Source organism: Salvelinus alpinus, chromosome 9 (assembly GCF_045679555.1).
Source record: "Salvelinus alpinus chromosome 9, SLU_Salpinus.1, whole genome shotgun sequence".
In the NCBI taxonomy this organism is placed as follows: Eukaryota; Metazoa; Chordata; class Actinopteri; order Salmoniformes; family Salmonidae; genus Salvelinus; species Salvelinus alpinus.
Window position 1 is genome coordinate 39,116,102 of NC_092094.1, and position 18,490 is coordinate 39,134,591.

At 44.5% G+C, this 18,490-nt stretch overlaps 1 protein-coding gene and 1 long non-coding RNA gene across 2 annotated transcripts in view; one reads left to right on the forward strand and one right to left on the reverse strand.

Annotated features, from left to right (window-relative positions):
* The window catches only part of LOC139530103 (uncharacterized), a 428,447-nt gene extending 420,132 nt beyond the window's left edge, over positions 1–8,315 (reverse strand). The window contains exon 1 of the long non-coding RNA XR_011665951.1: positions 8,279–8,315. This is a non-coding gene — a long non-coding RNA (uncharacterized lncRNA). The remainder of the gene's footprint in view (positions 1–8,278) is intronic.
* Positions 1–18,490, forward strand: part of cdh13 (cadherin 13, H-cadherin (heart)) — a 526,046-nt gene that overhangs the window by 12,271 nt on the left and 495,285 nt on the right. The window lies entirely within an intron of this gene.

The following is an 18,490-nucleotide window of genomic DNA, read 5'->3' on the forward strand; positions in this document are numbered from 1 at the left end:
GGCAAATAGCTTAGCTCATTATAATCAGTACAACCTTCCAAAAAGTGTTTTACACACATCATAGTTGTCCATTACAATCTATGGAAAAATCGGAATGCATTATTTGTCATTAGTACTTGAAAACATGTGAATAAAACTGTAAATACATTATGGTCCATACATACATACATACATACATACATATGTACTGTATGCGCCTACAGTAGAAATGACAACACGATATACAGACTAGGAACGCACACATGTCCAAAGTTATTATTTGTAAGGAAAACAACAAGGAAGGCAAAGCGAGCGCCAGCAAGAAAATTTTCCAATTCTTCCAAGACTGCGCAAATATATGCATACTTGATCTGCGCAAACATGAGTGAAGTGTGGTGGGCTCTCCTCGAAGAGAGAAGTTTATCCGGCTCAGTAAACTCTCAAACATAAATTGTTCGCAACGCTGAAATGGACTACTTCTATGTGAATTAATGAGGAGGCAGCCCTAGCTGGCTCGAGAGGTTGCTTGCCCTGGTTGGCTTGGAAGGCACCCATCCCACGTCAGGTCTCAGCCGGATCGTCAGGTTTTTACGCCCAGCCGGCTCGTCAGGCTGCTACGCCTCCGCCGGATCACCGGGCTCCCACACCTCAGCAGGATCGTCAGGCCTTCATGCCTCAGCCGGCTCGCCAGGCTCTCACGCATCTGCCGGTTCGTCGAGATTTCACACCCAGCCAGCTTGTCCAGCGCCCGTGCTCGGCCAGCCCGTCAGGCTTGCCCAGGTGGGACGCCCCCTAGGGGGGTGTACTGTCACGCCTGCTCCCACTCTTCTGCCAGGCTCCCCAACATTACACACTCCTGCCACCATCATTACGCACACCTGCCTTTCCCCGTCAAGCGCATCAGCGATTATTGGACTCACCTGGACTTAATCACCTCTGTCATTACCTCCCCTATATATGTCTGTTCCCCCGCTCTGTTCCCCGCTTTAGCATTAATGTTAATATGTTGTGTTACCCGTATGCTGACGCTGTTCCTGGCTTGTTCCATGTCTGTTCCTCATTAAATCTTCAACTCCCGTGACCTGCTTCTCTTCTCTGGAGTCGGTCCTTACACTCTTGGCATTCTTTCAACCATCTTCAGGAGGTAGTCACTTGGAATGTGAAGGAAAAGCAGCCAACAAGTGCTCAGCATATGTGGGAACTCTTTCAAGACTGTTGGAAAAGCATTTTGGTTGAGAGAATGCCAAGAGTGTGCAAAGCTATCATCAAGGCAAAGGGTGGCTACTTTAAAGAATCTAAAATCTATTTTGATTTGTTTAACGCTTTTTTGGTTACTACATTATTCCAAATGGGTTATTTCATAGTTTTGATGTCTTCACTATTATTCTACAATTTAGAAAATAGTAAAAATAAAGAAAAACCCTTTGTCAATAAAACTATAATGCAACTGTTTAATACAAATTGTTTTGGGTTCAACTTGTAGCCCTGGTTGTCCAATTTTTTTTGGACTTAATTGTGACGCTAGATACTGTATGAGGGCTGGACATGCAGCTAAATGAAAGTCAGATAAATGAAAGTCAGAGAAATGAGAAGACGATTTTTGCTGGGGTCTCGGGACTGATAGGATTAACACTCATTCTCTCAATATGCACACTAGACTACACACAGAAATGCACACACACACACGAGCATGCTCACACGCACACACACACACGCACGCGCACGCACACACACACACACACACACACACACACACACACACACACACACACACACACACACACACACACACACACACACACACACACACACACACACACACACACACTGTACCTGTACACACACAGAGCACAGAGCACACGCACACACACACACAAACACACACACACACACACACACACACACACACACACACACACACACACACACACACACACACACACACACACACACACACACACACACACCGTACCTGTACACACACAGAGCACACACACATGCAAGCACACATATGCATGCTCATTATACATTTACCTTCAAACGCGTGCCATTATCTGATTTTCACGGCTCCGATCTGTGGGGAGTTTCAGTGAGCAGTCTAGATTTCTCTCTGGAACCAGCGGGCTGGATTTGATTTTCATTAGAATTTCATGTCTTGGCTGTCATATCCTCTCCCCACCCTGCACGCTTTGGTGGACACAATTTTCCGCTGCGGTGGACCCACACATGGTGGACTGGTTAGCTAGAGCCACAACGGGTGGCTGGTTAGCTAAAGCCACACCGGGTGGCTGGTTGTCAGTGTGTTGCACTGTTGAAGGCCTCTCTCGCACTGAGGCACTGTCCGACATCTATCAAAAACACCACCCCCTGCTTCTACACACAAAATCAAATACCATTTTATTTGTCACATGCGCCGAATACAACATGTGTCGACCTTACCGTGAAATGTGTGCTTATGAGCCCTTCCCAACAGTGCAGAGTAAAAACATATAATAAAAAGAAAAATAGCATACCTAAACACGCATACACACACACGCACACAAACACACACACACACACACACCTACACACACACACACACACACACACACACCTATACACACACAGGCATACACCCAGTGACAACACACATGGGTGTGTTGACAGTGTGTTGCTGTGTGTTTACAGTGTGTTGATATTTGCGACAGCGACTCTGCTGAATGTTTATCCTATTGTGAGAGAGCTGAATCGATGGGAGATAATTTGGTGCATCACAGTGCTAATGGAATCAGAAGAGAAGTAAGGTGTGGCTCTGGAGGAAATGTCCTGTTCATCATCCACTCAATGATTTCCAAATGTAAATGTCACACAGACTGCCCAGAGTATTTAACACAGGCAAACAGACAGCCAAGTGCCAAATCACTGTGAATGTTAACCTTCATAACATATCATGGTCAGACTCACTCAGCACATGGCAGGCCAGCATTATGACTCACTAAGCTCTAAGCAGACAGTGGGAAGGACTCCAGTTCCTTAAATAAAATCTTCTGTCTGTCTAACACTGCTGGAAATATACTGCCTGTCAGCACCATAGTCATTACTGAGTGATTCATGTTCCCCTCCGTTTACAGTATTCTAATCTACCAGCTCTAATTTATAATGCAGTATTGGATGATACCAATAGAGTATTGGGGCAATCAAATCATAACCATTTCGTCAAGTCAATCTGTTCAGTAGTTCTTGACTTGTATTGGGAGTCCATGCTCTTTTGGCTCCTGTGTCGCTGGTTATCTAGTGGGTCACAGACCCTGTCTGTGTTATCTCACCAGTAAGAGAAGCCACGGTCATTAAAGGCCTAGTGTGGTGTGTAGCAGACATGCTTAAACTAGCATGCACTGTCTGATGATTTATTGCATGGTGAATCCTCCTGTCCCACTTTCCCTTACGCATGTTCTGCTGCAGTCTCTAACCCTCTCTGGGAGACTACATGGTAGTGCTACGTTTCTCACTACTAAGTGCTTTTTGCATAAAATGTGTGCGTTTGTTCTTTACTGTGTGTATTGTGTATAGTAGAGAGGCTGTACAAAACAGGCAGGCTACAAAGCCCACCATAATAACCGATGTTTATATTAGACTTTCATGTATGTTTCCTGAGAGCTCACATTATTGAAGGAGGTATGTATTTGATCCTGTTTTGTACTTGGAGTTAGGGCTGTGGGTTCCGACAGAGATCATTGTGGCACGGTCAGCCCTTTTCATGCTGCGGATGGGAGCGGACGGTCAGACAGACGACTTTGGGATTAACATTTTTGTTCATCAGATTATTTGGAAACGGTTGTCTTTCTTATTTGTATGGATTAGCCTAGGACTACCTATTGTATTAAAAGCACATATTTGTCACATTATTCACAAACTCAGAATTCGCTGCTTCAACTTCAGTAGCCTACCGCTCCTCTCCTAGTTTGGCATGTGAGATCAAGTGTGCCTAGTATATGTATGGTCTCAATGAAATAGAGTAGGCTGCCTGTGCATGGGCGGAACATCATGTGATCGGTTATCTTTCCAAGGAAATGAACTTAACTATGATTAGGCAATAGTTTACTATAGTGTCTGACTCTGTAAATACATACTGATAATGGAAGAAGTGGAGGGAGCTCAACCAACGTGAGTCGAGGTGCAATCGAAACATTTGATTATCATTGGAAGGGAACACACGTGGACAGGCTACCATGGTGAGAGAGCGTTGCACTTTTACATTTTCAAAAGATATTGATTACACACGTATTCCTCTCTTCCTGCAAATCATCCTCCTAAATCCTACATATATGCACAACTGCTCAAGGGAAAGTGCAAGTGTCCGCTGTCATCATTCTTGCTGCTTCAAAGTTCAGTAGCCATACCTGCGAGATCAGGTGCGCTTGTGGTCTCAGTTAAATAGAGTAGGCGATAGCCTATGCATGGGCCGAGAAACACGGGGCAGTTATCTTTCCAAGGAAATGTACTTCCTAAATATGATAAGGCTATAGTTTACTACATTGCCTAGAAATAAATATTGATCACCCGTATTTGTCTCCGTCTCAAATTCGCCCCACTCCTAAAAGCTCAAAATAAATTCTCTCCAACTGTGCTCTCTTGAAACTACGTCTAGTAATACCGATAGCATAATAGAATGCATAATCGCTGCGACCATGGCTGGCAAGTGAGCTGTGTCACATACGCCTAAAATAACATTGCGGGACTGTGGTTGGGTTCGGACCAGTTCTTGCGGTAGCGGGTGGGAGTGTTGGACAGAAAGCCAGCAGGTGCTGACAGGGTTCGGTATTAAAAGCTGCTGGTTTCAAACTCCTCTCTGTGTTCAGTGAGTATTCTTGCTATGCTACTCCACATCTTGACTTTGTCGAGTTGACAGTGTCACTTTCCATGTCAAAAAATCTAACTGAAAGGTTGAAAGAGACACTTTATATCACAGTCACTTTCCTGTCCTGACTAGCATTTTGCTTTAAATAGATCTCATCACATCTCATCATGTTTCCCTCCCTCTCTGCTGTGTCTGACCTCTCTGAGCTGTGTCTGACTTGGCTCTGCTTGGCTGCTTCATGGAAAATTCACCTTCTGGAGTGTGGTGTTGTCTCTTCACACCCCAGGGTACGTTATTGACGGGAACGTAATGAGCATGTAGTGTCTGACCAACAGCTGCATCCCCCCCAGCATACCGCCAGACTGCCAGCTCACTCAGAGGGCACTTAGGGGTCAGGAGCTCAGCCTCAGACACAGAACGGCTCTCTGATGATCACAAACTAAAGCTCTACCTCTCTAACTAACATTTTCACAATCTAATGTTTAAGACAAGGATATAGTTTGATGTGACATCTCCATAGGGCCCCAGTGTAGTAAGGCTAGACTGAGGTTTTAAGGTCATTAGATTCCAGCTGGGGGTCCAACCTCAAGGCATATGGCAGGAGGTCCCCAGTCCACCTCAAGGCATAGTGCAATAGTTGACTACTTGTTGCAAAACGTCTCATCTGTCCCCTGAGGCAATACCGGTCACCTTCACTGAGAGGTGAAGCAGCAGTGACATCAGTTTTAGCCTTCGGTCTGTGACACTGTCCTGTGTTCTACATCCTATCTTGTCCTACCACGTTGGTCTTTAGGACTTACTGTAAGTCCACATGATACGTGTACTACACCTGTTGTACACATTGGATATAGCTGTGCCCATTGGATGTGACTATGTTGAAACTTAGCTTTTCAGCTAAACAAGAAGAGAGATGATATTTCATCAACACACTCAGTGTTATTTTAGCTTCTCTATGTGCCAACTCTGTCTTCATCTCTTCATCCAGTTGATGTGTGCTTCCTGGACCTGTCACAATGAAGAAAGAAAGTTGGTTTATTGTCTTAATGTTCTGTTTACCAAGCTGTTTTCTTGATGCTCAGCCTGAAGGTTGCAGCACTATGCCTGCTCATTTAACACTAGTGGCTTTGACTCTTTATTTATCTGGAGTCAAGGCAGCCCAGCAGCATTCAGTCACTGAATTTAACCTCAGCACCCCCCCCTCTCTCTGAAAGGCCTCTCTGAAAGGCCAAAGTCCCCTAGTCTTCCATCAATCTTCTCTGTATCAACACCAGCACCAGACCCAGCAGCACACACAGTCTTGAGCTGCTGTGCACACAAACACACTTAGCTGGGAATTAATATGCTCTGCCTAGTGCTGATGGAGAGGAGGGGGAGATGGAGGGAGGTAGGGAGGGTGTTTCTCACTCTTGAATGCCTCTTGGTGATGGGAGGACGTGGCCGCTGAGTTGTGCCACAGAAATGGGTCCTGACAGACTCATTTCTCACGCTCAGATTTCCTCACCGTCCCCAAGTGGTGGGCGGTTGGCGCCCCAGTCCCACATAGAAGTGATTAATATTTATTTTGCTTGTGCGCAGATACTGATGAGCAGGGTACACTGGCCTCTTTGTCTCCCAGCCTTTAGGACTGTCAGAGCCCTCAGGGAAAGGTAATGAGGAGAACTCATCGCGCTATCATCCCCTCTCTCTCTCTTTCCTCTCCTCCTGCTAGTTTATAGACCTCACAGCTACCATTTAAGAGGATGTTACCTGTATGGTCATATGATCTTTGCCCTCAAGCCTGAAACCTGTATCACTGAAGTATATGATTAAACGTACAGCACACACACCCCACTTCTAAATGTTGGAGAGAATAACCACCAGTCTTTCTGTTCCAGTTCTCCATCTATTGTACCAGGTAAACAGTACCTAATCACATTCCTACCTTTCCAACACCTACAAGAATTCAAGCGAGAGATTTTTCAATACAAGTATTACCCAGAATGCATCAAGATCGGCCATTGTCACAGAGTCAGGCTTGAACGGGAAATGTCCAGAAGGAATAGACAAGCTTCTCGCTCATTATTCTGATGGTTTCACTTTCCCCCTGAATTTTTTGTTGTTGCAGTGGGTGCAGCTTTGGATGTGACAGATTTCTGTTCATTAGGCAAAACACATATTCAGTTATAACAGGCCTTTCTGCGAAGTGGTTGTCATTGCCATCATGGTATCAGCAGAACCAGTAACCGGTAACATGCATTCATCATGAGGGTGTTGGACTCCCACTGACCACCCTCAAATATGTCTCTTAACACGCTGTTCCATTCTTTACTGTGATAAAGTGAAAATAGAAAATGAATTGAAGTAAGGAAGGAAGAGGCATGGATGCAATTTTCCATTAAACATTGCATTAAACAATGGTGACACAAACACATTTTTTTATTATCAATAAAGAGGAAAGAAAGGGATAGCAAATAAAAGTAGACTTATTTTCCATGATTGAATTTTCTATATGCCTTGGTACGGCCATAAGCAAGGAAATGAAAACAGACAAACATTAAACAGCCTTGTGTGTGTTTGTGTGTGCACCGTGCATGCGTGTGTGTGAGAGAGCATTTGTGTGCCTGTGTTTATGCGTGTGTGGATGCTTGCATGCCTGTGTGTGCGCAAGTGCCGGGTGTATGTTTGTGTGTTTTGTTGCTGGAGTGGAGAGTATGTGGTGGTGTGTGAATGGTTCCAGGCAATCACTTTTATCCTGCTGGATCTCTCTCTGGGTAGAGAGATTGGCCTTTGTAGTTGTGATTGGAAGGAATTAAGGGCTGCCTTTGGTAGCTAGCAACAGCAGCCAACAGGGAAACAGCTTTAGCCATGCACTTTTGAATGTGGTGTGTGTGTGTATATGTGTGCGCGCGTGCTAGTACATGCGTACATGTGTGTGTGTGTGCGTGATCAGTGACTGATTTTTCGCTGTGTAAAGTCGTCAGTCATGATGCATGAAAGAATAGAGGAGCTTTACTCAGTCGGAGCCTCAGGTTGTGAAACATCAAGCAGAGCCTTAATTGAGAACTCTTTTAGGTGCTGCATCTACACTCTACCAAATTCTTTTTTGGGGGGGGGATGACCCAACTGCTGGGTTGCAGGTATTGGGTCACTCAGTTGGGATGTTGTCTTTAAAAAAAGCAAGATTGGGTTGTTGATGCTGGGTTGTTGAGATATGGGCCAGCGGGTCAGATCAGAAGACTGGGTTACCTGCGCTGGGTTACCAAACAACTCAAATTGGGTTGTTTTTAACCCACCATTTTTTGGAGTGTATCCCTTGTAGATAACTGGGAATTCTGTTACACATAACCCACCTACTGGAAGGCAGGTTGGCATTTATATTCATGAATCTTGCCCTGGAGGCAGCTCTGCAGAGTGGTCACTAGCTGGCACAGACACAAAGTCATAAAATCAGATTTTTAATCTAACCCTAACCTTAACACTTACCTTAACCACACTGCTAACCCTAATGCCTAACCCTAACTTTAAATTAAGATCTAAAAGCTAGCCCATCTATCGGAAATCGCTCAGTTCTGCCTCCAGGGCAAGATTCATGACAATAAATGTCAACCTGCTACTGGAAGAGTCTTGGATGCCAAAACATCAAGTAGTACTATCTGCAATAGCGTAGATGTATTGACTGTGCCCTTTTCCCCCAGGAATGTAAAAACATTCCTAGAGAGCATCACAACTAAAACATATACAGCAGAACAGCTAATCCATAATATTCACTGATGTCCTCTCTTCAGTGAGTGAATAATGGAATTTCCATGTAATGATGGAGAGAGGGAGAACAGTTGTTTCATTGGTTATTGTCCTTTTTGAAGCAGTGAGAGGTTAAAGCGGAGCAGCCTGTTCATATTCCCCCTCATTATTGTTTTCCTGCTCTGGGTTCTGTCACAACAACAGTACCACGCTGTCTGATAGCAGCCTCCCTGTGCTCTGCCACGGGGAATAACAAATTGGGCTTGTTTTACAGCGAGGGAGCGTGACTGCACAAAGGCCTTGGATTTGTAGCGGGGGTGGCTTGAGAGAATGGTCTTTCCGCTTGAATGTGACTAAGCACAATGATGCAAGAGTTCAGACACAGACAGGCCTTGCTGTTAGGGTTCGTGGTTAGCCTTGGTTATCAAACATGTGAAGGGAGGGATGGTGGTAGTGGTACGGGAGGTAGAATCCCCTTCTGGTGTGTGTGTCTGATGTGAAGGTCCACACCAGGAACATCCCATTCATTCTAAGGCACACACTGCCCAGAGGAGTCCGGCCTATCCAGTGGCTCCTCATCACATACCCATTAAACCACAGCCACGTTTACATGCAGGATTGTCTCTACGGGGCTCAGCCCTCTGGTCATGGGGAAGCTACCATTCAGTAGCTAGCACAGAGCTGGAATTAAAGGGCAACAGTAAAGTGGCAGAACTATATTGTTATCGCTAAACAGACAACAATGTGTTATCATCATAAGGGGCCAGTGATTGGCCTCTGGCTGGTGGCCACAGTGTGTTAGTGGCTGAAACAGCAGCTCTTGACTTTAGGCCCTTTCTCTTTGAGCACTTCAGGGCTGAAGTATCATTTTGTGATGGGAGGCCTGGGTTGTATTCCCCCTCCCCTCCTCCCATCCTCTCAGGCTGGTAGCAGTGAGGGGAGCCAGGGGTAATGGCAGGCCACTCCAGGCCTGATCAGGACTCTCTGGGGCTCAGGAGGGACACTTAGATGACAGACAGAGACACAGTACATAGTGCCTAAGGGTTCTGATTAGGCTCCTGTAGAGAAATGTAGTGAGGGGGAGGGATTCTACTCTGGCTATCAGCGGTATCTGTTGCTGTGAAAAGTAGGAGGAGGGAGAGGGAGTGTGAGGGAGAGAGAAAATAAGCCAGAAAAGTAGAGTAAAGAGATTGACCAGGAAAGAGATAAGGTTGGGAGAGAAATGGAGGGAATTAGAAAGGCTTTGAAAGAGAGGTGAGTGAAACATGGAGAAAGAAAACCATATATTCAAAGAGAGAGAAACAGAGGGATAGAGAGAGGGAGAGACTGTCTACGTGGATTTTTTATGAGATATCTTGTGTGTTTTGGCTCTGTATTGGTTTTTCCCTATTCGTTTCACATGATTCCCCATCACCTTTCCCTCTGGACCTTAGCCCCTGACTCCAGCCTGTGTTGCCCAGTACAAGCACCTATTTTGGGGTTTGGCCATGCGCTGAGGAGGGCTTAGATACACAGTAGTCAACAACCACGGCCTTCACGGCTTAGTTACGGTAATGTGAGTCAGCCTGTGGGAAGGCCGAGCTTTCCAGAACCTTACACAGGAGATGGAGAGGGGGGGGAGAGAGAGGGACAGGACAGGGGAGTAGGAGAGGGAGAGGGGGGAGAGAGAGGGACAGGACAGGGGAGTAGGAGAGGGAGAGGGACAGGATAGGGGAGTGGGAGAGGGGGGGAGAGAGAGGGACAGGGGAGTAGGAGAGGGAGAGGGGGGAGAGAGAGGGACAGGACAGGGGAGTAGGAGAGGGAGAGGGGGGAGAGAGAGGGACAGGACAGGGGAGTAGGAGAGGGAGAGGGAGAGGGGGGGAGTGAGAGGGACAGGATAGGGGAGTGGGAGAGGGAGAGGGGGAGAGAGAGGGACAGGACAGGGGAGTAGGAGAGGGAGAGGGGGGAGAGAGAGGGACAGGACAGGGGAGTAGGAGAGGGAGAGGGGTGGAGAGAGAGGGACAGGACAGGGGAGTAGGGGAGGGAGAGGGGTGGAGAGAGAGGGACAGGGGAGTAGGAGAGGGAGAGAGGTGGAGAGAGAGGGACAGGACAAGGGAGTAGGAGAGGGAGAGGGGTGGAGAGAGAGGGACAGGACAGGGGAGTAGGAGAGGGAGAGATGTGGAGGCACTCAATGTTTGTAAATTAATATCATGAATTGCAGATTTTTGAAATCCTATTCAGTATTTTATCAATGTCAATTAATCCCCAGAGTGTCTTTGAGGTGCCATATAACCAACAACATTTAAATTAAGATTTACCCAGAATGATATGAAGATAATACTTGGCAATGAGAAAACAGTGGCATAATTCACTCAAATGAATCAGAGCGTGCTAATGACAGCAGCAGAGAGAGACTAGTAATAATGATAGAGGATGATGAAGAGGTTAAAGCACAACACAGGACCAGCTGCTACTCAGATTAGAGTGAAATTAAAACAAAATGACTACATTACATCAAACATGGAGACAGACGACCGGGTGATCAAACAAAATGATGACAAACAACCCAACTCAAGTCCAACCCAGAGACTATAATACACTCTGAGAAGTCTGAGTCCCTCAGGCTCTTGTCTGCATCTGGCTCTCCATCTATCTATCCCCCGTCTCCATCTCTCCCTCTGTTCCTTTGCTCCTTCTGTATCACCTCTCAGTCCTTAACCCGCTGCTGCCGTAGTGTTGTGGTACGTACAGATACTCTGCTGTGTAATCAGATGCCTTCCATCCCCCTCTTGTTAGCCCTATAGCCCTGGCCTGTCCTGCTGCTGGACCATTGAACACATACTGTAATGAGATACGTGAAGGTGCCTGTTGTGTGGGCTATATAGGCAGTGTTTGAAGCTCAATGTTCAATTGAAGTCTCCCTACCATCATATCTAAGCCAATATGACATGGATTTAGATGAACATTTGCAAATCAACTTGATTGAAGGTACGCAACACAATGAGTAGTCCATGACCCAGAACCACATACCAGATTTTTAACAGGGTTGTTAGCAGTAGGGGGAAAAAAGTCAATGTCTTGCCCAGATCTAGCTTAATATCTAGGCATCAGAGAAGAATGAGAATACAGCGTCCATAAAGTGACCATGTAGTGTGGCAACAGCTTTGATCAAATGTATATTTCCTAAACAAAAGCACATGAACACTTGTAAAGGATTAATTGCATAAAGAAATATATATTGATGACTTGATATAAAAACTGTCATTAGTTGATTGCATCGGACACTGTATTGTGCCCTTATGCCCGTGCCTTTACACATGAATCAATCGTGTCTTCTCTTTATGCTTCGGGTCCACAGTCAGCACACAGCTTCAGGGCTTTGTGTGAGCAAGCCTCACAAACACATCGGTTGCACTGCACATAGATTTCATGGGCCTTGTTTGGTGTGCACCTGCCGAGTTGACATTGTGTCTTCTTTTTACTGAGGGGGAGCTGTGGTGCTTGGGGAAGAGGGAGAGCAGGACCTGCTGCCTTGACGGCCTGCTTTGCGGCTGGAGCTTCTTTCTTGGCGTCCATGTGGTTCTCACGAAGCTCACCTGCCAGATCCATGATGAAATCTCTCCTGCTGACTGTCTGGTCAAGGCATTGCTTGTACTGTACAACACGTGCACGTTGATAGCAGCCATGTCAAGCTCGTTATAGAACATCGCAACAGGCCAGTGGCGAGAACCTCCTTTTACAGAGTACAGTCTTGCCAACTGGTCGAGTACATCCACACCAAACTATTACATGAAGTAAAATATAATAGAAAAGGTTAGAATAATATAGAATAATACTACTAATAGCAATAACAATAATATTCATGTAATAAAAGGGGATCATATGTGGTGTTTGGCAGATGGAAAGGCTATCTGTATATGGCAGAGATATATATCTTTGTGTGATTGTAGTCTGTCACTGTCTCCGGTTTCTTCTTCTGGTCACTGCCAATGGCAACAGTGGGATGCATGGTGCTGAGGATGCAAACACTTGTATTTAATTTATATCTGTAAACCGTGAGTGTTGCTTTACCACTCTCCATCACTGATGTGGAGTACAGCTCCGCTGCTATGTTGTTCTGTGCAGAGGGGGGCTGCTCCCGCCTTTATTTGTTCACTGTTCCGAGCAGGCTAGTCTTCTTTGCAATCAACTTGTCTGCCAAGGAAATTGATGTGAAGAAGTTGTCCATCGTCACATTCTGCCTTTGCAGAAACACACGTAAGCAGAGCCTCAGTGCAGTTGTGCACTAGTTTTGATTGGCCGGCTGTGCAGCCTGATTGGCATCTTTTGTTTCCCGCTCATCAATTTGGAGGACAGATGATTTTTACACACTACGCGCTTCAGCACTCACCGGTCCTGTTCTGTGAGCTTGTGTGGTGTATCACTTCGCGGCTGAGCTGTTGTTACTCCTAGACGTTTCCACTTCACAATAACAGCACTTACAGTTGACCAGGGCAGCTCTAGCAGGGCAGAAATTTTACAAACTGACTTGTTGGAAAAGTGGCATCCAATGACGGTGCCATGTTGAAAGTCACTGAGCTCTTCAGTAAGGACATTCTACTGCCAATGTTTTGTATATGGAGATTGCATGGCTGTGTGCTTATACACAGGTCAGCAACGGGTGTGGCTCAAATAGCCAAATCCACTAATTTGAAGGGGTTTCCAAATACTTTTGTATATATAGTGTATGAACCACATATAGTTAATGGTTGAACCTCAAAGGCACATGTAAACACAGTCTCGGTGCAGTTGTGCACTCGAAGTGTGCAGATGCATGCTAGCATCAGACAATTTACCAGACTCGATTGACAGCATCGCTGTTTCAAACATGTAGAATAAATTCCAGCTCCGGCATACGCTCCCTCTCCTGCCTTCTTGTCATTATTGTAATCCAAATTTGTGCTGACTGATTAACACAGTGTCAAGTTACTTTCAGTGTATACCCAGAAAATCTGAAGTCGCCATCCACAAGTAAAAACTTGTCAGGGATGCTGGTGCTGCACACAGTGTACCCAGGTAAAACAACATCAGAATCACTGAAGGGGTTCGACTAATCTCGGCCGGGTGCCCATTTAGCGGCTGAAAGTTGTTTGCATTCAATTTGGAACCGGGCTGCCTCCCGGGCGTGAGCCAGGTGCCCCGTTCAGTCAGACGGGGAAGTCGGCTCAGAACAAAAGTGACGTAATTAAGCGTGTGTAGTAATGAGTAGGATTCTATTTTTTCACATGTAAAAGTGATTGCTTTTGATAAAAACGCTTTATCTGATTTCCCTCTCCGCTTTTGCCCGATGACGTGATGGGCCATAGCCCCGGTGTACCCCGGGCCAGATTAATCTAACCCCTCTCTACTTGCTTAAATTCTGCGCCAAATTAAAATGACATGCTTGCTAACTTGGTTAGCTACATGAATGATTTAGCGTGTTTTCAACAAATCAATTGTTTTAGACTATTGTATTTCAGCCACGCAAGAGAAGTAAACGTTCAGTACAGAATGAATTAACAAAATCAATTTGGAAGTAAACGTTCAGTACAGAGTGAATTAACAAAATCAGTTTGGAACAAACGCTTCCAGACTGACCATTTAAATGGTCTGTAGAAATCAATGTTTTAAGAACAGAGTTCATAGTGTAATGGTTAAATCTGAAGATTGTGGGTTAGATTTTGACTAGTGTTTTGTTTACAGTTTTGACAGCCCCCTCCCAACACACACACACCCACACACACTTATTTTAATTTCTTATGTGGCTCTTAAAAGAGCCTTCGAGTTTGTGAAGTGGCAGGCAAGTGGCAGTGAGTGTGGTGTTGTGTACTACTGCGTGCATCTTGTTAGAATGGAGGAGAGACCAGCTGTCAGGCTCTCAAGGAAGAGGTCATTGCCCTCATCCGTGAGATGCACGCCATCCCTACGGTACTGTCCAAAGACACAGAGCTTTGGCGGATTGTGGGCATGCGCCTGTCATGGAAAAATGCAAGCTGGTCCATGTGGAGCTGACAAACTACTGCCAATTCAATGCACGTTGTACAGTGGCTTGCGAAAGTATTCACCCCCTTAGCATTTTTCTTATTTTGTTTCCTTAAAACCTGGAATTAAAATAGATTTTTGGGGGGTTTGTATCATTTGAGCGTGCACAACTATTCACCCCCCCAAAGTCAATACTTTGTAGAGCCACCTTTTGCAGCAATTACAGCTGCAAGTATCTTGGGGTATGTCTCTATAAGCGTGACACATCTAGCCACTAAGATTTTTGCCCATTCTTCAAGGCAAAACTAGCATTTTAGTTAATTAGCTACTTTTCAACTACTTACTACACTGAACTAAAATATAAATGCAACATGTAAAGTGTTGGCCCCATGTTTCATGAGTTTTACTGATGTCAACATTATGAACAGAGTGCCCCATGGTGGCTGTGGGGTTATGGTATGTGCAGTCATGAGCTATGGACAAAGAACACAATTGCATTTCATTGATTGGCAATTTGAATGCACAAAAATAGCATGATGAGATCCTGAGGCCCGTTGTGAAGCCCATTTTTTTAATGTAACCAACAGAAGCATATCTGTATTCCCAGTAATGTGAAATCCATAGATTAGGGCCTAATGAAGTTATTTCAATTGGCTGATTTCCTCATATGAACTGTAACTGTAACAGAGGGTAGTGCGTACGGCTCAGTACATCACTGGGGCTAAGCTGCCTGCCATCCAGGACCTCTACACCAGGCGGTGTCAGATGAAGGCCCTAAAAATTGTCAAAGACCCCAGCCACCCCAGTCATAGACTGTTCTCTCTACTACTGCATGGCAAGCAGTACCGGAGTGCCAAGTCTAGGACAAAAAGGCTTCTCAATAGTTTTTACTCCCAAGCCATAAGACTCCTGAACAGGTAATCAAATGGCTTCCCGGACTATTTGCATTGTGTGTTCCTCTCCCCCAACCCCTCTTTTACGCTGCTGCTACTCTCTGTTTATCATATATGCATAGTCACTTTAACTATACATTCATGTACATACTACCTCAATTAGCCCGACTAACCGGTGCCCCCGCACATTGGCTAACCGGACAATCTACATTGTGTCCTGCCACCCACCACCTGCCAACCCCTCTTTTACGCTACTGCTACTCTCTGTTTATCATATATGCATAGTCACTTTAACCATACCTACATGTATCAGCCCGACTAACCGGTGCCTGTATATAGCCTCGCTACTGTTATAGCCTCGCTACTGTTATAGCCTCGCTACTGTTATTTTTCACTGTCTTTTCTACTGTTGTTTTTATTTCTTTACTTATCTATTGTTGACCTAATACCTTTTTTTTACATAAAAATTGCACTCTTGGTTATAGCCTGTAAGTAAGCATTTCACTGTAAGGTCTACATCTGTTGTATTCAGCGCACGTGACAAATAAACTTTGATTTGATTTGAACTCAGTAAAATCTTTGAAATGATTGCATGTTGCGCTAATATTTTTGTTCAGTATACTTTTTTAGCTACTTTCCAACCATTTAGCATGTTAGCTAACCCTTCCCCTAACCCTAACCTTGACCCTTGTAGCTAACCCTTCCCCTAACCCTAACCTTGACCCTTGTAGCTAACCCTTCCCCTAACCCTAACCTTGACCCTTGTAGCTAACCCTTCCCTTAACACTATACCTTAACCCTTTAACCTAATGCCTAACCTTTACCCTGACCCCTAGCCTAGCTATTGTTAGCCAGCTAGCTAACATTAGCGTTAGCTTCCTAGCTCCTGTCAAATGTGAGTCATAATACATTTGAATTTGTAACATATCATATGTTTAGCAAATTCGTAACATGAATGTTTTGCAAATTCGTAACATATTGTACATTTTGCAAATTCATAACATATCATACGAATTGCAATTCATAACATATCATATGAAATGGATGATGGAGATCCACAAACCATACGAAACGTGACATATCATACTAAATTGAGTGTCCCGCATTTACGTTCAGAATAATATGGAATAATCTGAGACTAGGTTGCAGCACACATGGTATGTTGCACACTATCAATACTTAAAATGTATGTTCTGTTCCAAATCTGTGAGTTCTCCCACCTGTTTTCATATTTATACTGCCATTTATAAATGAGGATGTGTGCTCTTTTGCTGGAGTTAGACAGCTGTTTACAGCATTACTTAGGATATGTGTAGCTTAAATTTTTTAGAGCAACTATCCAATTTCAGATTTGTAAATATATCTATAATTTTCCTTAAGAGTTTTGTACTTGTCCTGTATACAGGTGTTTCTCAGCAGTTTGTCATTTGTTATATTGTTTGTATCAGGAGTTATCAAAATTGCTCTTGACGAGCCACCAGGTTATGCAGGCTTTTATGTTCAAGCCCAGTGCTACCACACCCGATTCTACTACTCAGCTGTTCATCAAGACCTCAGCCGCCAGGTCAGCGGAGTCAATCACCACCTTCCGGAGACACCTGAAACCCCACCTATTTAAGGAATACCTAGGATAGGATAAAGTAATCCTTCTAACCCCCCCCCCCCCCCTTAAAAGAGTTAGATGCACTATTGTAAAGTGGTTGTTCCACTGGATATCATAAGGTGAATGCACCAATTTGTAAGTCGCTCTGGATAAGAGCGTCTGCTAAATGACTTAAATGTAAATGTTCATCGAGACCATGAATAGTAGAATCGGGTGTGGTAGAACTGGGCTTGAGCAAAAAAGATTGCATAAACCTGTAGTTAGTCAAAAGCAACTGTGGCCATCCTTAAATTGTATTTACAAAGCTGACTATATCTGATAAATGTACATTTGGTTGTACATTTTATATTTAAGCAATGAGGCCCGAAGAGGTGTGGTATATAGCCAATATACCACAGCTAAGGGCTGTTCTTATGCATGACGCAACACAGAGTATCACTAACCCTCGAGGTGCCTTATTGCTATTGTAAAATTATTACCAACATAATTAGAGCAGTAAAAATAAACATTTTGTCTTACCCTTGGTATATGGTCACTCTCCTTTTTGGTCAAATATCCCTTACACAACCTGGAGGTGTGTTGGGTCATTGTCCTGTTGAACAAATGACAGTCCCTCTAAGCGCAAACCAGATGGGAAGGCGTATCGCTGCAGAATGCTGTGGTAGCCATGCCGATCAAGTGTGCCTTGAATTAAAAATAAATCACCTACAGTGTCGCTAGCAAAGCACCCCCACACCATCACACCTCCTTCTCCATGCTTCATGGTGGGAACCACACATGCAGAGATCATCCGTTCACCTACTCGGCGTCTCACAAAGATACGGAGGTTGGAACCAAGAATCTAAAATTTGGACTCATCAGACCAAAGGACATATTTCCACCGGTCTAATGTCCATTGCTCGTGTTTCTTGGCCCAAGCAAGTCTCTTCTTATTGGTGTCCTTCAGTAGTGGTTTCTTTGCAATTAGACCATGAAGACCTGATTCAAGCAGTCTCATCTGAACAGTTGAAGTTGAGATGTGTCTGTTACTTGAACTCTGTGAAGCATTTATTTGGGCTGCAATTTCTGAGGCTGGTAACTCTAGTGAACTTATCCTCTGCAGCAGAGGTAACTCTGGGTCTTCCTTTCCTGTGGTGGTCTTCATGAGAGCCAGTTTCATCAAATCAAATCAAAGTTTATCAAATCAAAGCGCTCAATGGTTTTTGCGACTGCACTTGAAGAAACTTTCAAAGTTCTTGACATTTTACAGATTGACTGACCTTCATGTCTTAAAGTAATGTTGGACTGTTGTTTCTCTTTGCTTATTTGAGCTGTTCTTGCCATAATATGAACTTGGTCTTTTACCAAATAGGGCTATCTTCTGTATACCAACCCTACCTTGTCATATCACAACTGATTGGCTCAAAGGCATTAAGAAGGAAAGAAATTCCACTATTTAACTTTTGACATGACACACTTGCTAATTGAAATGCATTCCAG